Source organism: Podarcis melisellensis (genome assembly GCF_964234715.1).
Source record: "Podarcis melisellensis genome assembly, chromosome: 6".
Taxonomy (NCBI): domain Eukaryota; kingdom Metazoa; phylum Chordata; class Lepidosauria; order Squamata; family Lacertidae; genus Podarcis; species Podarcis melisellensis.
This window is the reverse complement of record NC_138538.1, coordinates 71855785-71880772: the sequence shown is the minus strand read 5'-3', so window position 1 is coordinate 71880772 and position 24988 is coordinate 71855785. Positions and strand designations below refer to the sequence as shown.

General features: G+C 45.0%; 1 protein-coding gene and 1 long non-coding RNA gene across 2 annotated transcripts in view; both read left to right on the top strand.

Moving 5' to 3' along the window:
* Positions 1-1711: 1711 nt before the first annotated feature.
* LOC309372145 lies at positions 1712-4892 on the top strand. The gene is made up of 2 exons (XR_014169424.1): positions 1712-3498; positions 3669-4892. It is a non-coding gene; the product is annotated as an uncharacterized lncRNA (long non-coding RNA).
* Positions 4893-11804: 6912 nt separating this feature from the next.
* TGFBR3 (transforming growth factor beta receptor 3) overlaps positions 11805-24988 on the top strand; it is a 143145-nt gene continuing 129961 nt past the window's right edge. Inside the window, exon 1 of the mRNA XM_081914167.1 lies at positions 11805-11960. The gene's annotated coding sequence lies outside the window, so the exon portion shown is untranslated. The remainder of the gene's footprint in view (positions 11961-24988) is intronic.

The following is a 24988-nucleotide window of genomic DNA, read 5'->3' as shown; positions in this document are numbered from 1 at the left end:
AAATGGGTTCTGGCCAAAGTAAAAGTACCCCTTTGAAATGCTTTTGGGGATTCAAGCTAATGAGAGGGGAGGACGAGGACATTGTGTAAATTAGATTGGCCCACCCCAAAATAACAAATTGGCCGTCCACTGGGACCCTTGATTTGCAACTCATTAATCCATTATATCAGAACATTTTGAATGTCCACCCTGATCAAATCCCCTACATTTCCACATGGAAGACCAATATGGAAAAGAACCCCCCCCTCCTGGCTGAAGTCATGCTGCCAAAAGGTCTCAGGCAGCAGTATCTGCTCAGTCAGGAAAACAGGAGGACAACCCCCCAGTCCTCCAGGATTCAGAGAAGGAAGAAGATAAAGTTTTAATGCCCCCACCGCCTTATGCCCCGGCAACAGCCCTGGCACCACCCCCGCCACAGGGAACAGATGGCCCAGCCCCAATCCCGTGGACAAAAGAGTGGGGAAAGCAGTGAAAAGAGTGACCCTCCATAGGGCACATAAAGCACAGGAGAAGGGCGCGGCCAGAGTGATGCCTCTCCATAGAGTGTATGACCCTCTGGCCCCCGCGGGACCTGATGGGGTGGTGCCCAATAGAACTCATACAGTTCAACATGTCCCTTCTCTAGTGCAGATGTTTGTAATTGGAGGAACCAAAAACCCTTCATTTGAGGAAAACCCTGCCAAAATCATTAAGCTGTTTGAGGGAATTTTTTTTAAAACATACAACCCCACTTTTTATGATGTGTAATATTTGATGGATGCCCTGCTAACTACAGAAGAGGCTAGGCAAATTCATGCTGAAGTCCGAGCACACATGAGAGCGCAGGGGGCAGGAGATCAAGCTGTTGCAGCAGGATATCCTGAAAATACACTGAATTGGGATTATCAGATCACTGAAGGGCAAAATACTCTCACCATTTATTGCCAGAATGTCTTAAATGGCATGAGGAGGGCAGCCAGAAAACTCACCAACTTCGTGGAGGCCAGAGAAATAGTACAAGGAACAGAGGAGGCCCCTGGAGCCTACTTAAAGAGGCTGAAGGAAGCCTACCGCCAGTATACTCCTGTGGACCCAGATGAGGCTGCCAATGCCCCTATCATAAAAACTGCTTTTGTAGCCCAGGCAGCGCCCGATATTTGCCGAAAAATCCAGATGGGCCACACCCTGAAATGGATGTTAGAAAATAGCCCAAACCACTTATAATCAGAGAGGAAAAGAGACCCAGAAGAAAAAGAAGTACCAGGCAAAGAAGTTGATGGCCCTGAAGACGGGAGGTCCACCGTTAGAAGAAGAGGAGGGCGAGGCCGCTTAGGAAAGAATCAGCGTGCCATCTGCCGAAAGGCACCTATTTCCTCTCCCAGGCTAAAATGAGGAAATGTCAGATGCTACTACTACATCCGCGTTAAAAATTCCAAGTCACCAGAGCCCTGAGCCTGGCAAAGGGACAGAAGATAAACATTTATACAGATTCTAAGTATGCATTCCTGACTTTACATGCCCATGGAGCCTTATGGAAAGAAAGAGGTTTGCTTACCTCCAGAGGAAGCCAGGTGGCCCACCCACAAGCTTTATTGAACCTTCTGGATGCTGTATGGGAGCCCGATGCAGTGGCAGTTATCCATTGTTATGGACACAAGACTGGACCAGGAGAAGTGGCCAGAGGAAACCGATTGGCAGACAGAGTGGCCAAGGAAGCAGCCCAAGAACTGGCTCCCCCAGGGATTCAGCACAGTAGAACGGCACCTATGGAAGATCTTGTCGTGGACTTTACTGAATTACCCCGTTGTGGACTACACCGCTACCTGCTGGTGGCAGTGTGCACCTACACCGGAGGGCCGAAGCATGGCCAACAAAGACTGAAAAGGCATTTGAAGTAACCAGGTGCCTGCTTAGGGAAATCATCCCTCGCTATGGATTGCCAAGGTCCATAGGATCTGACAATGGACCAGCATTTGTTCATGCAGTCCTACAGGGACTGGCAAAAGCGCTCCAGATCAACTGGAAGCTGCATACTGCTTATAGACCCCAGAGTTCTGGAAAGGTAGAGAGAATGAACAGGACTTTAAAGAATCAGCTATCCAAGCTGACGCAAGAAACAGGGTCTAATTGGGTGTCCATGTTGCCCTTGCCTTTGCTTAGAGTCTGTAGCCTCCCATTGAAACGTATTCACTTGTCACCCTTTTGAAGTGATGTTTGGGAGACCGGTTCCTTATGTGTGCATGCTTTCACCTATCCCTGCTCAAGATGTGGAATTGAACAATTATGTACAGTCTCTCTCTCGAGATTTTCTCTCTCAACCCAGGCCCGAACTTCTTGCATGACCAGTTTGAGCCAGGTGACGTGGTGTGGATGAGACCGGTCCCAGGCACCACTGCCGCCGTGCTGGAAGGGCCCATCTGCTCTCCACACCCACAGCTGTGAAGGTCGCTGGCACCACCCCTTGGGTCCACCACATAAGAAAGCTGCTTCAGATTGGACTGTGTCTCAGCATCCTGAAGATCCCCTCCAGTGACGACCGCCTTGCTGATATCTCTATGCACGGTGAAGAATTGGATGGGAGGGGCGCCCGCAGGCAGCGCCCCCAACGTAGACATTTGTTCTCCAGCCAATTTAGAGGCACCACCAGGACTTTTGATATTGGTACCAGAACTCACTCCAGACGATGTGGAACCACGTTACACCCTTGATGAACAGCAGTGGACCAGCCAAGAAGGAGCAACGCTCCAGGAAGGACCGGACAGCCGTGTTTTTGTGCCCCAACATCTGGCCAGCACAATTGTAAAGAATTACCACGAGCCCACCCATTTGGGAGGCCCAGCTGCTAAGGCGCACCTTGGGAGAATATTCTATATCCCAAAATGTGCCCTGTGCGCCAACCAAGAGACTGAGAACTATCGCCCTTTGAACTTCTATATGGCAGGCCAACCCCTTTCGTCCGAGGCATCCCCGCCGGTTTGGGCAGATGGGAGATCACATCACCCAAGAACAAGTGCAATCCCTGTGTTTGTTGTGTGTGTTTGCTTTCTTTCCAGGTATTCCCTCAAGCGTACACCTGCAGTCCCGTGGCAGTCTCGCTGAGCCGGTTCACCAGTCCCTCTGAGTGACAGCGTCTGGCGACCCCCTCATCCCCAACTGCAGTGAAAGTAGTCGAGGTGATCCCCTGGGTACATCACACGCATCTGAAGAAGGGTGTCTGGACTTGCAAAAGAAATCCCGCTGACCCTCTGAAGTTGATCATCACCTTGTGTCTGACGCTACCAGGAAAAAGCGTTAGGCCACGGGCAACGAGATCCTGCGACTAATCATCACAAGGACAGTTACAAAGACTTTCTCTTTTCTCTCTTATTTTCTTTATTGACTTGCTCTATGTCTTATTGCCCTGACCCTACCGAACCATACCAACCCTATTGGCCTGCTGGCCTCTGCTACGACTGGTTCGTCTTGCCGGTGGTAAGAGATGGCGTGCTCCTTGGCTATTGGCAACTGGGGTTTGATGAGGTTACCATATTAAGACATCCCACTACCCCGTTGTGGCTCCTCTTCCACACCACTGTCCAGCACATGTGGATAGTGCTCATACGGGAAGTTGCAGAGACGTTCGAAATCTATCGAGTTCTGGACTGCTCTCGCTGTTGTGAGGAGGTAATCAACTGTTATCCGGGGGGTAGAGCACTGTACCAACCTGATCTAGCGGACCAGGTTCTAATCTTAATGCAGGCGATTGATGAGACGGAACCTATCTTAATGCAAGTACCGCAGGGGTGGGAGCCTTAGCCAGGTGTGCATTGAAATTACTAAACAAGTGCCAGTAAGAATTGCCACCCCAGGATTTCAGCTTCCATATGCTCTGGTCACTAGGGAGGCAGCACGAGAGTTCAATCCACCCAACAGGGCTAATAGAAAAATTGACCCACATAGTGGGAGCATCAGCTCACCGGTGGGCTCTCATCCTTGAGGCTCAACAGGTAGTCGGGCACAAATATCAGTGGGCTCTTCAACAATGAGCACACCCCCTGAATATTGGTGGGAGGAACCATGGAGATATTGGGTTTGGTGGGTAGGAGTGATATGTACCGCCCTTGTCGTATGGATGCTCTCGTATTTCTGTTGGCATGAACGGTATCGTATTTGTGGGGAGAATAGGCCCAATAATGCTTCTATTGCTTTTCTGCTTCTGTATACCCTGCTTATTGCAATGCTTGCAGCAAATGATGCAAAGACTCCTGTCACGGAAGCTAGGACCCACAGTCATCGCTGTGATGAGGGAGTATAGGCCCATACCCCAGAACGAACCTAAGTATTAGGTTGTTCAGAAGAAGAGGAGGGAGTGAAGGGAGAGGGGAACGGTTAATCATTAATATTATCTACACATAGTAAATTCCTGCACTCTGCTAGGATGGTCAAAACAGCCCAAAATTGCAGTTGCTTGCAAAAGTCTAAATCAGACAGGTCAGGAGGTCGTTTTCTGCCTAACCAGCTACTTGAAACTGCTGATGCTAGCTACAGGTCAGAAGGTCGCTTCCTGCCTAGCCAGAAAACTGCTGTTAACCGAGAAAACCACTAGCAAGATGTTTCCTACTTTACTTCTGCTTAGTAATGCAAGAATAAGAAGAGATACGAAGGGAATGCTTAGCTAGCAAAAGAAGACACGTGTACAAGGAGGTGGGAGGGAGTGCTTGGCTTAGCAGAAAGACAGGAATGTTTAGCAAGCAATAAAATGTGTTAAGCAAGCAATATTTGCTAGCCGATTGGGGAAGTCTGGGGGTATAAGAAAGTCTGCTGAAGTGTCTTGCTTTACAGCCAGTATTTCTAGGAACTAACTAGCAGGCTGTCTCTGAGTACAGACCTTGACTCTGTGCTCAGATCTCAATAAACTCTTTTTCTCCAAAGAAGATTTTGCTTTCCTGGTACTTTTGTTCCCTCCGAGGTCCAGGGGATGGCGTGGCTAATGGATCCCTAGGTAAAAAAGGCTTCAAGATCAACAGCAACAAACTGAGTTGAGTAATAATAATAATAATTTAATAATGGGTTTCCCCAGCCACTCTGGGCGGCTTCCAACTGCATATTAAAAACAATACAGCATTAGACATTAAAAACTTCCCTAAAGAGGGCTGCCTTCAGTTGTCTTTTAAAAGTAAAATAGTTGTTTATTGCCTTGACATCTGCTGGGAGGGTGTTCCACAGGGCAGGTGCCACTACCAAGAAGGCCCTCTGCTTGGTTCCCTGTAACCTTACTTCTCGCAATGAGGGAACCGCCAGAAGGCCCTCAGCACTGGATCTCAGTACAGATCTTCAGGTGCCTACTGTGTCTCCCTGGAGATCTGATGCCAGAACAGTGGACTTTAGCTGTCTGTTAGAGTCTGTAAGCCATGTTTCCACCTAGGCTCAACCTATATAATTTGAAAATAAACACAAATATTACATATTCCCAGTGAAGCCTGGATCATTAAGACAAAGGGGGCACTGCCCCATCAACATCCATCTCAGCCAGCCCCCCACCTGCCTGATTTTTTTACTTGCAACTAGTCTAGGGACGTGGGTGGCGCTGTGGGTTAAACCACAGAGCCTAGGAGTAGCCGATCAGAAGGTCGGCAGTTCGAATCCCCACGACGGGGTGAGCTCCCGTTGCTTGGTCCCTGCTCCTGGCAACCTAGCAGTTTGAAAGCATGTCAAAGTGCAAGTAGCTGAATAGGTACTGCTCCATAGGTACTGCTTAAGGCACGCGGGTGGCGCTGTGGGTAAAACCTCAGTCCCTAGGACTTGCCGATCGTATGGTCGGCGGTTCGAATCCCCGCGGCGGGGTGAGCTCCCGTCTTTCGGTCCCAGCGCCTGCCCACCTAGCAGTTCGAAAGCACCCCTAAGTGCAAGTAGATAAATAGGTACCGCTTTATAGCGGGAAGGTAAACGGCGTTTCCGTGTGCTGCGCTGGTGCTGGCTCGCCAGAGCAGCTTCGTCACGCTGGCCACGTGACCTGGAAGTGTCTTTGGACGGCGCTGGTTCCCAGCCTCTTAAGTGAGATGGGCGCACAAACCTAGAGTCGGACACGACTGGCCCGTATGGGCGGGGGTACCTTTACCTTTACCTTACTGCTCCAGCAGGAAGGTAAACGGCGTGTCTGTGTGCTGGCCTGGTTCACCAGAAGCGGTTTAGTCATGCTGGCCACATGACCCGGCAGCTGTACACCGGCTTCCTCAGCCAACAAAGCGAGATGAGCGCCGCAACCCCAGTGTTGGCCACAACTGGACCTAATGGTCAGGGGTCCCTTTACCTTTTTAGTCTAGGGAGCAGCACTGCCTGTCACCTTCCTCCTGCTCCTTAGTCCCTTAGCTCCAGGGAAACCCAGCCAGATGGCTGGGGTATAAATAATAAATTGTTGTTGTTGTTGTTGTTGTTATCCTATGATTTCTAGGCACGTGTCCACTGCTTTCCATAGGGAAAATCCGTTGTTTACGGCTGAATGGAACAATCATCAAGCGAACAGCGGGTTTCCCCAGGGAAAGCATTTGAAAAAAAGAAAGATCTCTTGGACCTGTGCCTCAAAATCACAGGGCAAATCCAAGTGTGGATGAGCCCTCTGTGTTGCCCCTTGTAGAACCCAGCAGGCAGGAGGACGAGGATAAAACTTAAGTTAGTTGTCATTGGCTCTAGCGCCACCTGCTGTTGGCCTCCTGACCTGCTGCCCATTCCCAATTGGCACCAGCCATCACTGTGTATTCCAAGAAGCCTCCAGTAACCTGGGGCATCCCAAGTTTTGAATTAATGGAAAAACTTCCATTCGTGACTTTCTCTCAACAAGCACTTGGATCTTTTCCAGGAATTTTGTGAGTAACAGTTAGGACACAGTATTGGAAGTGAAGTCTATTTCAAGCCAGCAAACTGTGTTCCCATCCTCTGGGTTCTGTGCCCTGATGCACAAATAAAGCTAATACCACAAAATTCCCAAAGTGGAGCAGCCACAAACCCCAATTGAATTAAGGCTAGCACAGGTGCCCTTTATTAATCGCTGCGACCAAAAGCTATAGCAGTTTTACAACTCACAAAAGAATGGAATAAAAATATGCCTGGATCATCATTTTTGCAATGGTATTGTCATCAGTCTCCATTTAGGCACACGCACACAGAGGAATTAGTATTTAAATTCAAATCAGATTTCTGAGTATCATCCAATTTCCTTCAATGGGCTTACACTCTAGGATTACGGTCCTAGAGGCTAGAAAATGTTTAACGTTTAAATGTGCAGATACAGCTGCAGCTTACCCTTTTCACTTTAAGTTCAAGGGACGTTCCTCTCCCACACCTCTCTGGTCGCACAGAAAGATTATGCATCCTAAAAGTAGCAGAGCAGTGATAAGGCACAGCAGTGGCACGCTGCAACATGCAGAACGTTCCAGCAAGTTTAAAACAGAAAGTTGAGAGAGATTGGCCCCAACTTGTGCCCGACCCTCGTTCTGGCAGCATTCTTGCTTGGGCTTGTTTTATTCACAAATCACACCCTGAGCACATGCCTGCTATATGGTCTTCCTTGCCACAGATTTACCTAAGAGTTTAGAAGTATGAATCTGGGATGGTGCTCCCCTGCTGATTCCGCAGAACAGGAGACGTGAAATGAGTGGAAAATATTGGGATATAAGTGGAACCTGCATCAGTTCTGCTTAGGGTTACAGCTAGTCATGCCTTATTCCGGATAGTAGAGCCTGAGACTCTGAATCTCAGGGTCATGCGTTCGAGTCCTACCTTGAGCAAAAGATCCCTGTAATGCAGGGGGCTGGACTAGATGACCCTCGTGGTCCCTTCCAATGCTACGATTCTGTGATTCCATTCCATTTTCACTCCCCTGCTCAGTCACTCACTTTTCCGTGGCCACAGTGTACACTCAGTTCTCACTGTGCTTTGTGAGGAGTTCACTCAGTTCTCACTGTGCTTTGTGAGGAGTTCCCCAGCCTAGTTCCCTCCCTAAACTGAAGACAATTTTGTACTCCTTCAAACCTTGGTGTTTCTCCAAGCCTGCTGATACCTTCCCTCCGTTTGTAGGTGCTGCTGTTTTTGGCTACATCAGAATCTCTTCCCCCTGAAATGATCCTTCTGTACAGATATTCCAAAACAAAGCCAAGCCAAATTGAAGCAGCCTGGTTATTCTACCACACTGTCTCTCTCAACATCAGCCATAAATGAAGTTGATTCTGATTCAAAACTAGGGTTGTCATTTTTCAAAAAGTAAAAACCAGGACAGAAAGTTGTTGAGCTTTTTTTTTTATAAAAACGCTAACCCCCATCCCCACAATTTTTCAACTGACTTGCCTAAGATCCAGGACAAAGCCCTAAAACGCTCAACACTTTTCACTTTTGGGAATATGGCAACCCTAATAAAAGCATTTAAGGGGGGGTCTGGATTAGAGCAATGGCATGGGGGGTAAGGTTGGCCCCCCCCGTACCGTGGACCTGATCCAGATAAGGGTGGGGAGGCTCTGAATTTAAAAATACAATTAATGTTGGGCAGCCCAAACGCAGAGCTCCAATGTAACATGTAGTTTGGACCTTACGTCCAAATAAATAGCCACAGAATTGGGCTGTGCATGGCATGCCTAAGACTTCGTGCATTATTACACCGGGAAAAGTCTCTCTACCCAATCTGGGAGTTCTGCTTGGCAGCTCAAGTTCTAACTGCTAGACGACGTCCGCTCATTTACTCCTTCATTGCTACAAAATAGGAGCATTGAGTCATTCACTTAAGATGAGTCAGCATAGAATTGATTAGAAACAGGAGCCTCCCCAGGAATTTGGCTTTTATACTTACTTGATTTTGAGACTCTTCGGCAGCAATCGCTGTTCTGAGTTAATTTCCTCCTAGGCAGATTTTAATGTCATATTCTTCTTCCAGAGCTAGGGCCAGTGTGGTGTCGTTGTTAGAGTGTCGCACTAGGACATGGGAGACCAAGGTACAGGGTTCAAATCCCCACTCAGTCAACTAGGTGACCTTAGGCTTGTCATTGAGCCTCTGCATAACCTATCTCACAGGGTTGTAGTGAAGATAAAACGGGGAGGAAGAAAACTAGGTTATGCCACCTTGAGCAGTTTTGGAGGAAAGGTGGGGTTAAAAAAGTGCAAGGAACAAATGGTCCTGCTCCCGGCATGTGTTCCTTCAAAACTCTGCCTAAGAAAGTGGCCAGGAGTTTCCTGGAGGGGATAAACTGGAGGGGAGTTTCTTGAGGAGGGGATAATGAGAACTGCTTAACGCTGGATAAATTGGGATGCAATAACACTGGTTAGGGATACAGGTGGCGCTGTGGGTTAAACCACAGAGCCTAGGACTTGCTGATCAGAAGGTCGGCGGTTCGAATCCCCGCGACGGAGTGAGCTCCCGTTGCTCGGTCCCTGCTCCTGCCAATCTAGCAGTTCGAAAGCATGTCAAAGTGCAAGTAGATAAATAGGTACCACTCTAGTGGGAAGGTAAACGGCGTTTCCATGCACTGCTTTGGTCCGCCAGAAGTGGCTTAGTCATGCTGGCCACATGACCTGCTGTACGCCGGCTCCCTCAGCCAATAAAGTGAGATGAGCGCCGCATCCCCAGAGTCATCCATGACTGGACCTAATGGTCAGGGGTCCCTTTACCTTTACTTTAACACTGGTTAAATTGGGACACACGGGGAGGCAAGCTTCTATGGCAGAATGCAAAGGAGCACAGCAGGCATGCTTCTGCCGTTCAAGCTGGGGCAGGAAAACCTTTTTCAGCATGAGGAATGCATTCCCTTTGGGGCAGCTTTCCAAGGGCCACAAGTCAATGGTGGGCAGGGCCAGAGGCAAAAGTGGAAGGCCTAATGTCAATTTTCCCCTTGTAATATAGGCTAGTTTCCACACACCTCCTACCTTCCAAGCGAATGACATTAACAGATTTCAAGGATGCATTTTCAGCCAAGGGTCTTTGAGGGCCAGGGAGAGAGACTGGGAGGGCAGCATTTAGCCACCTGCTCTGAGGTTCCCCATCCCTGCTTTATTGTGCAATCAACAGGTTGACTGTCAGTATTATATTTAAGTTTATATTATATCAGGGTCGCATTGAATACTTTTGGGTGTAAAAGTTAATGAGTTAGGCATTCTAAGGATTACCTGAAGCACCTGATGGAGAATCTCGGGGCGGGGGGAGGAGGAAATCCTGTCTTCCCCATCCTCTGTCCTATCACTCCACTCCTTTTATCTATTTGTCAATTTAATTGTATCTTTTGGGATTTGGGCATCATGAGGTGGGGGGTCTGAAAGGGTGGCAAGATGGGAAGAGGTGAGAGACACCGTTTCATGAGAAAGGGTTGTGGAAGATTGGATTTATTATGTGGAAAGGTTCCGGGAATATAAGTTGTTGTATTAGATTTAAAAGAATAAAAACTGAATTAAACTAAAGAGAAAAGTCAGAGCGGGGATTTGTAACAGAGAAACAAGGGGGTGATTCACTTTGTTCTGTGCTGGGAGTAACTAACTGTCCCTATTGCAACTGGACAAATCTTAATGTGGTGGTGGTGGGGATGCGAAGAATAAATCATGTATAAATACTTGCAGTCTCGGTTCTGCATTGTCATGTACGATCCAGCTGTTAATGATTTGAATCTTTTGTTGCGTGCAGTTCCTGTCTGGGGGAGTAGCAGTTATGCAACACAGTTAGGATGAAAATCCCATTGAATCCTGCAGGAATGCAGTGTTGACTTTAAAGCTGCAATCCTAAACCGCCTTTCTAGCAAGTTCTCTTGAACTTAAGTGAGGTTTGCTCCTGAATAGACATACATAGGATTGTGCTATGCCACCAAGAACCAGTCTTAAATTCACTGGTCAGGAATGAGTTGGATCGCTGGCGGAATATTTCCTTGGCAGGGGACGGGGCAGTAGGTGTAAAGAGACGAGATTTTTTTTTTAAGCTGAAGAATTTTGTTATTTCCACAAAGCTCCACAATTTTTGTGGTTCCCTAAAAAAAAAAGCTCTACAATTTTTGTGGTTTCCTTAAATTCTTAACAATTTCAGTGACTCCCCCCCCCCAAAAAAAAATCTCAATAATTTTGTTGGTTTCCTTAAATGGCAGAAATGACGCCTGGGGGGAATTTCTGAAATGTGGCGCTTTGTCCTGGATCTTAGGCAAGTCAATTTGGTGTTTTGGTAAGAAAAAATATATCTCAACAATTTTGGGGGTGCCCTTAAAAAAATCTCAACAATTTTGGGGGTTTCCTAAAAACAACTTTTTGGGTGTCCTGGTTTTTACGTTTTGAAATATGGCAACTCTACTCAAACCTGGAATTCTGCATCAACCGGACATGCCCTGGGGGGTGGGGGAAGGTGCAAATGTTGCAGTGACTAATTTCAGAAGTTTTGAGTAGGAGAAAGTGATAATTCCGACTTGTCCGGCGGCGACCTTTATAGAGAGGATCCCGTTGGGAACAGCTAGGGAAACTGTCCGGATTTAGGAAGACTGAGATGTAATACATATTGCACAACGTGTTTTTAAACAGCCGAGACCCGGGAAGAGAGGGAGGGAGTAGCGGCGGAGACGCAGCCCCAAGCCGAAAGACCCGGGTCTTCCCACGTTTCCTCCCGCCACGAGGACTCTCCCCCCCCCAAAAAAATAATAATAATCTGGAGGCCGTGAGGAAACGCCACTGCGAGCGTACCATCACCCCGTCCCCCCTCCGGGGCTCCCCGAAGGGGAGTGAAAGAGCCGCCGAGGCGTGCGAGGGGAGAAAGAGCGAGAGGGGCGTGTCCACCGCGAGCCCCGCCCCCGCCCCTCCGCCCAATGGGAAGCCTTCTCTGCTCTGAGCGGCGGGGCCGCGCGCCACTCCCGTCCGTTCCTCCGGCTCTCCTCAGAGAGGCTTCATCGGAGAGTCTTCTCCGCCGCTTCCTCCGGACTGAAGGGGAGGCAGAGCCGGGAGGAAAGGGGAGAAAAGGGGCATCGCGCTCCGAGAGGAGAACTTCGGTTATTTGCCAGGTAGGAGCCCGGCGTGTGTGGGGTGTTTGTGGGGAGAGTGTGGGGCAAGGATGGGGGGGGGGGTTGGGGAGGGAAGCGGCGGCGCCGTGTGGAGGCAAATGCGGGGCAGTCCCGGGATAGAGACGTTTTTGAGCCGCGCGGTGTGTCCGCTTCGGCCCACGAACCCACCTTCTTCAACCCGTCGCGAAGACCTGAAGCCCCTCGGAAGAAGCCGACCAACCTCCGTCTCTGCTCCCTCCCGAGAACAGCATAAGACGAGGAAATCCTCCCGCGAAGAAAAGTCACGTTTTGTGTTTCCACCCTCGCGGGAAACATGTCATGGTAGCTGGTTCCCATTCTTTTTAATGGGAACAAAATCGGAAACCCCTCACATATGGGGTAGTTTCATATATAGGTTCGTTTCTGAGAGGAGCAAACGGTTGCGGTTTATGCCAGGCGACTTTTTATACGCCGAGAGGAGTCGCTTCCTTGGCGCAGGAACTCTTGCAGGATTGGAGATCCGAGGGAGACAACAAACAACAACAACAACAGAAAGATCGTGAGTCCTAAAAACACACACACGACAACAACAGAAAGATCGTACAACCTGAAAAAGAGACACAAGGCATGCACTTTTGAGAGTCAAGAAAATCTTTCGTGAAAATAAATCTGTAAAAAAGACAACAGCGACACACTAATGGATTTAGCTAAAAGAAATCGCAAATCCAGTTAGAGATCCGACAAACAAAATGAAATAAAAATAAAAACCGGTGTGTGTGTGTGCAACATATCAGATCAGTCAGTCCCCTTGCACAATCTGCAGCATGGTCTTTCATGAAAGCAGCAGGAATACTTTTAAAATAAACCCCCCTTGCCGCCGCCCCCCCAAAGTGCATCAACTCAGTGGGAGCTTTTGAGCGAAGTTCACAGTAGGAAATTGTCTATCTCTGTGATGGAAGTTGATATTTTACATAATTTCATTTTTTAAAAATTGTCTTTTTGATTCTGTGCAGTTGTGCATTCAGGCACGTGCCCAAAGCAGTTCTTATGGCGTTCTCTGTGTTGTTTACTATTGCGCAACTGCTACTATTATGCTTCTGAGTTTTTGGCTATGATTTCCCTTTTGATTTGTGAAGCATCTGAACTATGCTGCTCTTGCTGTGTTTACATTTTGATAAAAAGTCTCTGGGACCATGCTCCCATATAACAGCAATACATCACTGTTTTTAAATGGTGTAGCCAAAACATCTTAGCGTAATGCTGCGTTTTCTTTACTTCTTTAAACACCAGTGTTAGGTGAGTTTTGTTCACAGCTTGTTGCAGGCTTTTTGTGTGACCCTGGGAAGTTTTGTAAACTTTGTGTTGCGGGTGTGGACCAGGAATAAATGAAATCAAGTGGATGAATACTATTGAAGAGCTCTGGATGGACAGAAACTTAGGCTGCACACCTACTTGAGAATAAGCCTAATTGAACTTGCTGGGGCTTGCTTTTGGGTAAACCTGCATAGGATTGGACAACTGGACATGTCTTTTAACCCTCCTAGGAGCACTAGTATATTGGCATTTAAATGAGTGTGTTCAAGAAAGTTACACTCTCAGTCTCATGTTCACTTACTTGGGAGTAATATCCACTGAATACAGTGAGTTATTTGGGGTAAACTTGCATACAGCTGGGCTGCCAGGCAGTGTCATTCCAGGACGGCAAGAGCAAGTTTAGTTTATGAATTTTCGAGTGTAGGTTTGCCATTTGTGGTTTTGTGGTATTGGCTGAATTGGACAGAGCAACAACCAGCATAATATGTCGTTTGGACGAGTTGTACAAAATTATATCCTTCTGATTATTGCTGTTTCATTCTTGTGGCTACATCTTTCAATGCAGAAGGATAACACTGTAAGTTAATACAGCTTTGCATGTCTGGACTGTTTCTATCAAAAGTTTGTAGCCAATGTATGGTTGTTGAGTGTTCTGTATTTAACCAGCTGATTCTTTAAAGGGCTGTCCCTCACTTTAGACCATTTCTTTGTCATGAAATGTGCATAAGAGGGAATCACTGTTTTCCTGTTTAAAACAAAACAAAACTTAAATGGATTTGACAGTTAGTACTCTTGAATCAGAGTTAAGTATGTTGTATTATTACTTGACTCCTAAATGTAGGTTCAACAATCATACTTTTTTGCTACCCCCTTGGGATCTTTTACAACTTCACTGAAGTTGAAGAAGTTTGTAGTTACAGTCAAATCATTACCAACTCTTGCCTGAATGTGAACCAGATCACTATGTTTCAATCATTCTTTGCTGCCTGATTTTAGTGCACAACATCTAAATGCCTTTTCCTTTCCTTTATAAAACAAAGCTGAAAAACTCCAGTAACAAAATTCTCTGTGGTGTTTTGGTCCTTGTTGTGCCAGTTAAAAATGCTTAGGAATGGCGTGTGTCAAAGTCATTAACAGAATCATCCCATGTATGCCTACTCAGAATTAAGTCACATTGTATTTAATGGGGCTTACTCAGTAAGCCGCATTGAACTGAATATGAAGCAGTCCTGTGCACACATTAACTGTATGTAAGTCCTATTGGAAACAATGGGACTAAATTCTACGTACTGTACTTTAAGGCTTCAGCAACAGACAGTGGCACAACTATGTGCATGCCATGATATCCCCTGTTCCTACTTTTTACTATTAAGCAGCATTATTTCCACTCTAACTTTCTCAACATACATTCATGCAGTGAGGAACAGCAAGCCAAGTTTCCTTCTAGTCAAGGTGAGAAGAGCGAGTACATTTCAGCTGTCTGACAGTGAAAACCTGATTTATGGTAGCTGTTCTCACCATGTCACACTTATCCCTACAAAGCAATCCTATTAGCATCTGTTAAATATAATAGTGCAACTCAACAGACCCCTGAACAATCACATCAGCATCAGTGCAGCTGCTTTCAATGCCAAAGTGAATATCATACTGTCACAGTTACTATTCATATCAACTGTGCTGTCCTAGTGTTATTAAAGTCAATGGGAGTTGACTTTTGAGTAAATATGCATGGGGTCAGATTGTAAACGTTTGGATGGAAATGATAGATAGGTTGGCTTTTATGATGCCTAAAGAAAACAGTGTTCAGTGTGATGCTTAAAGATGGGTAAGGGCTGTAGCTTGGTGATACGACTTTGTGTGTAGAAGGTCCACGTCCAATCTCCAAATTTTTTTTATATTAATAAATATCAGGACTGATCCCTGAAATTTTTATGCTGCTGCTTGTATATTGTATGCAATGTGTCTCCTCTAAGAAGACAATGCAATCAGTGGTATTTATTGATTTTAGTTGGGAGGGACTGTGACTCAGTGGAAGAGCATATAGTGGCCCACTTCTCTAGGTCAGGAAGGCTGGAGCTTGAAGCTATTGTTTCAGCAACGAAGCAGCTCAGACCTGGAGGCTCCACCTCCTTCCTGTCAGGTGCTGATCCACAGGGGAATTTTCTTGTGATTCCCCCTCCTGAATTGCCTTACAGATAGCTAGCCAGGTCCTTTGGTACCCACTCTTAAGTTCTTTCATGGCTCACCATCTCATCTGCTCTTGTGGCCACAGGGGAAGTCTGAGAGCAGGCCAGGAACCCAGGCAGCTGGTGGGGAGATCTTCAGTATGGAGTAAGGATGTCCAGGATGCAATGGTTCCTCAGGATCATTGGTGGTATGGAGACATTCTGGAGGGTCCTGCTTCCTTGCTTATCAATGGAAGAGACATTGGGGGTTGAGGTCTGGCCAGAGTTGAATCCTGACTTTGGCTTTGTGCATAAAGAAGGTTTAACATTTGGTCCCTGGCCTCTCCAGTTAAAATAATTATTGTAATAAGCAGGTAGGTAGTGGCAAAGACCTCTGCCTGCACATTAGGGAGCCTTCTGAAACTTTGTGTCCTCCAGATGTTTGTTGTTGAGCCCCAGTTCCCATCAGCCCAGCCAACATGGCCCACGAGCAGGGAATTTAACATTGGGCGGGGGGGGGGGGGCTCACCACTGCATCCCTTTTGATGTTAAAATTGAGCCTCTACCCCAGAGCTTAGATGGGATTGTGGCAAATCTGCTTTTTTAAAAAGCACGCAGATGTGCAGTTTGGGATTGAGAGAAAGTCCTTTTTTCCCAGAGAAAGCCTGGGAGAAAAGATAAACTTTGCAGCATGCCCTAAAGGTCACTATCCTTGTGCTCTAGTGACCAACTGGGGAATGCAAGTTCAAAGATGAAGATCCTTTGCTACAACTTTCTGTTTTGCAAGGGCTATAAGGCTGTAAACCTATACCTACTTTCTTTTGTATAAGCACCATTAAACACAAAGGGGCTTGCTTCTGAGCATACATGCATAGGATTGCACTGTAAGCCAGCAACTTATTGGCTTTAATTTCTCAGCTGCTTTAAGACTGAGGCACCATAACACTGGAACAGAAGCAATCTCTGCCACAGCAAGGAACTGAATGCCTGGCAATGGACACGTTAAATGGGAGCTAGCCAAAATAAATACTATTGTTTTCCCACAGATATTTTTTGCAATTAAAATGTTACAGAGTTTTTAAAAATTTAAAAACATGTAAAGAACAGCTAACACTGTGAGCTTATTACTATATCTACTACATATTATCTAAAAGGTATCAAGTGTTGTTGGGGGGCAGGGAACTAAATAAAGGCAGCAAACTCATTTTTTTAAAAAAAATAAAATAGTTAAGTACAGGATTGTGGCTCTGGATGCCTTGATAGAAGAGCAAGGTAGGAGTGCTGAATCCATTATGTTAAAGCAATTATTTCCACTCTGCTTTGATTCTGAAAATCAACCTAACAACCTATTATGAAATTGCTTGTAATCAAGTAACCAGAGGGGTAATGAGATCTCTATTCAAATATTTTTGATATAGTTCAACAAAGGTCTTGACACCTGGAAAAGCTAAGTTGTTATTGGAAACATAGAAAGCTGCTTTTCACCAGATCAGACTATTTCCCAATCTAGCCTAGCATTGTCTGTTCCCAGCCTTCCTCAATCTGGTGCCTGCTAGATGTTGTTGGACTACAACTCCCATTATCTAAGAGTTGTAGAATGAGAGTTCATTCCTTGCACTCATAATAAACACTAGTTACAAGTTGCACACAGCCTTATGTTTGTATCAACTGGGAGGGATTGATCTGACTTTGGCATGATCCAGCCATAGAGTGTAGTGGGCCAGAGGGAGCTTTTGTCTCTCCAACTTCCAAGAGTAGCTCACCTCTTCCTTTCAGAACATGTTTTATGTCTGTGCCTAGTAATAAAGCCAGCACATTTTCCACCAGATTTCTGTGATAGACTCTCAAGACCCTGCTGAATGTAGTTCAAAATTCCACACGATTTTAACTAGTGTTGTAAATCTTGAAAACTACAAATGGTGCTTACTAAAAAAGGACAATGATCTCCAAACGCCACAGTTCTGTTCATCAAGTGTTATTGAACTGACATGATGTTGACTTTAAATGTTGGTATGTGTCACTAGTAATCATTTGTCATGTAGATCTATCCTGACCTCCCACCCTTCCTTGGCTGTTGTTTTGACTATAAAATACTGATATTCTAGAAAACATAGTTTTTGTGATCCGCTTTGACGATGATTGTTGTTCTCTTTATTTATTTATTATTCTCTGTTATTAGAATGGGAGGGGTACAACACAGTTGTAGATCACATATTTTGCATGTGTAAGAGCTCGGGCTTCATCCTGAGAACCTCCAGTTTAAAGTTTCTTAGGTAACAGGTACCGAGAAACACCTTTGTCTGAAACCTAGAAAGCCCCTGGCAGTCAGAGTAGGCCAGGGGTGAAGAACTTTGTTGTTCTCCAGATGTTATGGACACCAGCTTCCAGCCAATATGGTCAATGGTAAGAAAAAATGGGATATGTAGTTTAATATATGGAGGATCACAGACATACCAAACCTGGCCTACACCTTTAAAATGTGCTAGCAAGGCAGTTTGAGGACTGATTCCCTAGAGAATTGAAATAGTATAGATCTATTGCACGTTAATTCAGGGAACCCCCCCCCCCCCACATGTGTTGAGGGTTCTGGGTAGAGGCAGGCAGTTACTGTATTTCTGAAGAGCACTGGGAACAGCTTCCCCCTTAATTTTGTACAATGACACTAGCGCTGATCCAGCACTTGTAGCTTGATATCTGTAGAAATGGAATGGGAGGGAAGAGAGTCACTGTGGGAAGAAATGCTTGTGCATTCCTATCCTAATTGCAGTTGATTCTTCTAGCCTGGCAAGTCAAGGGGCTGTTGAAACTGAGAAGACTGAATGGCAACGAGATTCTAGTCTGATCAGTTTCACTCTTGGCTTAGGGAAAAAAACTGTCCTTGAATGACAGCAACGTTTAGAGAGGCAGCCTTGCACTGCTTCTTCACTTCTTTAAAAACAGCTGCATGTGTATGAGAGTTCGCAAAAGAATAAAAAATGTGTGTGTGTTGTGTGCAATGGGCAGCATCCCTTTGCAACAATGGGGGGATTGTGAAAACATTTAGCAGTCCAAAATGCATGGTTGATGGGCAGTGCAAAGGCTGGATTGTGTGAGGAGACAAGGAGAGTGTCATTGTCGCTAAATTGGGTATTCTGGGCTATGTGAAATGTGTTTCAAGTAGCAGCTTTTCCCTTGGAGTTGTTGAGTGGGTTTATATGTGTTGCTTCAGATCATTGTGGGTTAATGCGTGTGTGTCTGTGTGGGCTTGAATATGGCCTACCACCTATGGGGACCACAGATTGGAAAAACATTTGCCTCCCTACCATAGTGCCTCTGTAGTGGCCATCATTCAATGGTATGATGACTTAAGTGCAATTAGCTCTTTTATAGCTTCACTGGACTGAAAAGCAGCACAATGCTGAAGGCACTTTGGGGATTACCTTTGGATCAGTTTCTTGGTCTCTTTCCATCAAAAATGCCGTTATTTTCTCTTTGGGAGCATCAAGTTTAAAAATCTATGCATTGCAGCCGAAAGCAGTGTGTATCCTCCTAGTGTAGCTGTACACAAAGTCCCTTATTCATCATTTAGAAGGTTATTGTGCTGAACTTTTTGCGGTATAAGCAAAAAACCCCTAACCTTCAACTATACGTAGATTATTAATGCCAGTTGCAGTTCTTCATATACATTGTGGGAACACTTCATCTCAACAGCATATGTATTTTTTCAAAGGCAAAAGGTTTTCACTCTGATAAACGTCATTTTCAATCGGAAGCATTGAACTAAAGCTTAAGCAGATGGCCCAGACCAGTTTCTCAGTTTCTGCATGCAAGGATGGTTTAGTGATAAGAATTTGAGATTAAATTTGCTATACCAGACCTTGAAGGAGACCTGTTTAGATTGCAAGAGAATAGCTTATCTGAAGGTCATGATCTGCATAAAGCTAGTTTTCTTTTTTCCTTTCTTTTAAAAATTGCATTTCTGAGAGGCTCTGCCTCACTGTTAAGTCACGACAGAGAAGGTTTCGGCTATGAGTTTACTTTGGCTGATTTCATTGCAGCTGTGTAGATTTAGTGAAGGCTTGATACTGCAAATGCTTTTCCCATTGAAGCCAGTGGCTGTTGGGGTGGTGGTTAGACAGAGACAAGTGAATCCCTATGAAGGCAAAGTTCAATATTCAAGATCTGTGTCCAGAGATCTATAGGACCTTTAGGACACATAAAGAGCAGCCGAGAGGAGAGGACACAGCTTGCCTATGGGAGTATCCATGTAATACAGGGATGGGGTACCTTAGGAATCCTCTCTTAACTGGACCCTGGCAGTTCTTCCCAAGCCACACCCTCCTCTAGCCTTGCTTTGTACTCAAGTATGTTTGCCTGGCTGGAATGTGCCCTTAAAGTCTGATAGTGCATCTCACTTTCCTAGATTGAGGATAGAGAAGGGTGTGTGACTGCGTGTAGAAATTAGTGTACTGTACGAAGGTAGAAATAACATAATTGTTTCTCCCACACACACTTTTGCCTCTAGACTCACCCACCACCTTTTGCTGAAAAGGGTCCCTGCCCCTGATTTAAGCTGATGGTTAAGCCATCAGGGGAAAGCACTAATAGCAGCTAACTTGCTAGTTTGGGGTATCCAGCATAGTGTCCTCTAGATAATTTTACTATTGGCCATGCAAGTTAATGGATGATTAGAGATGTAATCCACAACATCTAAAGGGCACCATGTTGGCTTCTTCTGTGCTGGTTGGTTTAGATTAACTCTGAATGCTGATGCAGATGATGAAGATCCGACTTGGTTGTCCCTTCTCACTGGACCTGCAAGGCAAAAAAGAAAGCTACTTCCTCATACTAATAGTTTAGTATTTGTGTTCTGAGGCTCCAAGTGCCCTTTTCTCTCGTTCTGATTCGCTTATATTTTGTAGAATAGCAGCAGCAGCAGCAGCAACAACAAGCTTCCAACATATATAAAAACATAATAAAACATAAAACATAAACAAACTTCCATATACAGGGCTTTCTTCAGATGTCTTCTAAAGGTTGTATAGTTACTTATCTTCTTGACTCGGGGGGGGGGGTCACATAACTCCATACTCTCCAACATTTCTCTGATGAAAATAGGGATGTCCCAAGGAAAAGTGGGACATTCCAGGATCAAATCAGAAACCTAGGTGGCTTCTGTAAATCCAGAACTGTCCCTGGAAAATAGGGGCACTTGGAGGGTCTGTAAGTTCCGTGGCAAGTTTTTGTTAAAGACATGCTCATGCAGAGACTCTAGGAGGTCTTCAGCTCCTGTCTTGGGATTCCCCTTCTTTCTTGGATGGCAAGACCTTTCAACCCTCTTTCTGGGCGATCTTTGATAAAAGCATCCTCCTCCTTTTCTTGCTGTCAAAGCGCCTGTTTCACTTCCAGGCTTGTAAATGATTAGCTCAGAGCATAGTTAGAGGGAGGAGGGACTTCTATGCAGAGGAAGCACCTTTTGGCTCATTGTTTTAGAGGTGTTGTGCTTAAAAGGCTTTTCCACATGTGTGGGAGAAGTTTCCTAATTCACTTATGTGCGTTTAGCGTCTGGGTTATAACCTTTATTGAAAGTTGGTTCGCTTGATCTTATTGTTGAGCGTCTTCTTCTTAATCACAGAAATAAAGTGCAGTTTTATTTGTTACAGGCATGAAAGGACTATGTTTCTGTTTCATAAACAAACCTCTAACATTGGTGTGTTTTGCAAATGCTAACGTTCAGCACATCTTGCCAATGCTCATGTTCAAAACCAATTCAAGTTGCAAAAAAAAGAAAAGAAAGAAAAGCCCAATCCAATTCACATGTCTCATCCTCATCTGTGAACTTCCTTTGTGTGAGCCTTTGCACTACTGCCTTTTTATTCCTATAGCAACCTGGCCTCCTTTCTGATTTCAATCTGGTAGAGATTAAAATGGTTTGTTTTTTGATAGGGAGTTTCCAGTGAAGCTTTATTTAAACAATCTAAGGAGCTTTTATTATCTCTGAAAGCTAATTACATCAACCGTTATGAGGCAATGCCTTAAAAAGGACCTTTTGACCCTGGGAAGAAAAAGCAGTAAACTGTATCCCGCTGCTATGACTTTGCTGATTTTGTTGTTCATAAGGTGATGGATATCCAGATCCTTTGCTGTGTATTCTTATATTCTGAATATAAGGCATCTGGGGTTGGGTGATTAACGAATTTAGGTGTGTACAGTCATGTTCTGAGCCAAATCAAATAAAAGGGTAGTGCAATTTGTAGAAGGCAGGTGTAGTTGGAAATAATGTGAACCTTTTTCTGTTCATGATTTTTAGACAAAACTTCAAGTTGCTTCAGCGCAATAGGAAACAAGGGGTAGAGGGATGTGTGTGTGTATCATTCTTCTTATTGCATTGTATAAAACATTAAAATTAATGAACTCTACCAAGTTAGGGCAATTAATTTCAATAGATCTGTTCTGGGCAGCACTTAGTTGTGTGTAATCCAGTTTCTCTTCTAGCCACCCTTTCAAGCAATAGTGGGGCAGCTTGCACCAAGTCTACGTATTTATTTAAATATTTAATGGTAGGTTCCATTTAAGTTGGAGATAATGACTACTAGTTTGCATCTGTTTGCACCAAACCTGACAGCACATCTGTGACAGGCAGTGTCATACTCCTTGCACAGCCTTTGAGGGGCAAGCTGGGGGTGTAGGCATTTGCTGAAAAGATTTTGTAAGGGCAGGGCTACTGAGAGAGTGGCTACAGAGGGTATTGACGTACCACAGCCACAGCTAAGAACACGAGTCAGGCTTTCTCCCCACAGCAAAACCATCCCTGAGCCGTTATGTAAGATGGCTATGTAATGTGTTGGAAGAATAGCAATGAGGGAGGGAAAGCAGATGTTCCTCTTAGCATTTTGAAATGCACTAGCTACACATGAAGTTTGCCTTATAGTCTGGCCTTTGAGCTCTCTCTTCTTCAACCAGAAGGTTAGGACTTGCTACCTGACCTGAAGCGAATCAAACCAGTGACTTTAACATCAAACTCATTCCTCTAATGCTTGGATTAAAAGTCAGTCTCAGGTTGAAAAAAGTTGAATATTCCTGTTATCTCACCAGGTGATTGGGGCATCTCAAGGGTCTCAGGTAGAAGTCTTTCCCAGCCAGGGGTGGCTCATCCTGTTTTTGCCACTTGAGGCGAAACAGGAAGTCTCGCCCTGCCCTGCCACTTCCACTGCTTGTGCCGATTCCCAGCAAGTTCTCGTGTCCACCACAATATCTTGTGAGATTTCGCTGAGATCTCGTGGGAAATTAGTGCTGATGCTGGCACCACTTCTCTGCCAGCCATGCAGGCAACAGGGCAGGTAGCAGTGCTCATTGGGGTGCCGCTTCAGGGACTTCCACTGCCTGAGGCAGCGGCTTCATCCTGCCTCATGGTTGGGGCAGGCCTGCTCCCAGCTCTACCACCTGATAACCTTAGGAACCTAGGAAGCTGCCTTATATTGAACACATTATTGGCCAATCTAGCTCATTATTGTCTACACTGATTGGAAGTGGACTGGGGTGTTTCCTAGCTCTAACTGGAGACTCCAGAGATTGAACGTGGGGCCTTTTGCATGCTAAATGTGTTCTCTAGCACTGAACTATGGCCCTTCCTCACATGTTAACTGGTAAATTCAGGTGTGCTTGGAGATCATGTGCTCTGCCCTCCATATATTGCTTTCAAATAGACTTTTGTTAAACTGTCCTTGGGATGGCTTGTCAAATTAGATTCAAAGTGTGTGTTAGAGAACAAGATGGATTTGGTGGCTGTTTGCAGGCAGTAAAAAGTGAAAGCCGCTTTCCTCTTCAGGATGTGATTATGTATATTTTGTGGCTTCCTGTAATTTGATGGAGCACATAGTAATATATTAAGCAAAAGAAAAGAGCAAAAAAGTTACGAGAGTCACGTGGGAGTAGGAGGGGGCACAACTGTGAGTGACATAACACATCTAATCTTGGCATTTCTCCAATTCCCATAGCCTTTAGCCGAGATTTGTAGAAATGTCCTGATATGCGCAGCAGCAACATGTCAGTAATTCTTAGACGTCAGAGCAACTCATCGGGCAAAACCAAAAACCTATTTTAGCTCCCTAAAAGTGAAATGCTTTTGTAAAGCCAAAGTTCAGTCTTTCTTCCAAGAGCTTATGAATCTGTTTATGTTTCGAGTGATAAGGCTCATGGGCTGATTATTATTACTCCCTGAGAATCTTCCAGTAATATTTGAAAATACTGTTGTTTTATTTCCCTTTTATAGGGGTGGGGAATCTGTTTGTCTCTTTGGGCCTGATCCTCATCAGGATCTATACTTGCAAGCCAAACTTCACAAGTGGGGAGGGTTTCCCATTTGTTAGTCACCTGATATCACAGTAACATCAGGTGATTGAGCACTTTAAAATTCTGAAGTTGGGACTTGACTTCAAAGTACCACATGCAGCCCACCCAGGAGATTTTTGATGTGTGAGGGACTATCCCATGGGGAACTCCCTTACACATATGATCAAACAGACTTTGCAAAGAAAAGTCAAAATAGCAAGATTGCTCAGGCTATTTTGCGCCTGAGGCAGAAAATCCCAAAAGTACTTTACCTCTCCCCATCCCTGAGAGCAAAAATAAAACAATAAATTAAGTAACTAATAATTTGCTGCCCTTTCACGACACCCCAAAACAGTTTTCTGAAGCAAGTACATTACTGTGCCCAATGGTAGGGCCAGCCCTGCAAAATAGCTTTCGAATTTTAATAGTTTCTCTTTGGGGGAAAATAGCTTTTACTTTAAAGGTGATTCACATATCTGCATTCCCAGTAATAATTGTATTTTGAAATAACTAAGAGTGTCTAACTGGCATGCCAAATGCAATCCCAGTTTGGAGTAGGCAAATCACATTCTGAAGATAATCTGGATTAAATTTCCCAGGTGAGTGCTGGAACTGGATTGGATGCTGGCTCTGGCATTCAGTGATTATCTCATCATCTGTGAAAAATAGGGCCTGCAGGACAACACTTTTCAGATCAGATACCCATGGCAAGAATGTGTATCGGAAGCTTAACTTTCCTAAACACACTGTGCTGCATTTTTTATTTGGCTTTCTGTTTTAAGAATTTTGCAAATAGGTCAGATGCTGCAGGATCTGAAACTTGTTTCTAAATCTAAAGCACTGTGTAGGGAAGAGGAGATGTACACTGGGATCAAAAGCTAAGCCATTCTTTTTTCTTTGTTTAAAATAATGCCTTCCATAGTCATTTTTACATTTTAAACAACTAAACATTTGCATTCTGCACATGAACTCAAAAAGTTTCTAAGGTCATTGGAGCAATAAATACACTTGAGAACTTTGCTGGAGCTCAGCTCTCATTATCTCTGACCATTGGCCATTCTTACTGTGACTGATAGGAGTTGTAGTTCAACCACATGTGGAAGGCCACACATTAGCCACCCCTGCTTTAGATAAAAAACTGAACAACTTTCTTTTTCCCTTTTAACAGGAACTCGCCTTACCTATTGGGTCTTTATACAAGCATAGGATCTGAAGTTGGACTGAATATGTGGTGGCAAGGCAGGGGCCTGTTGGTGTAAT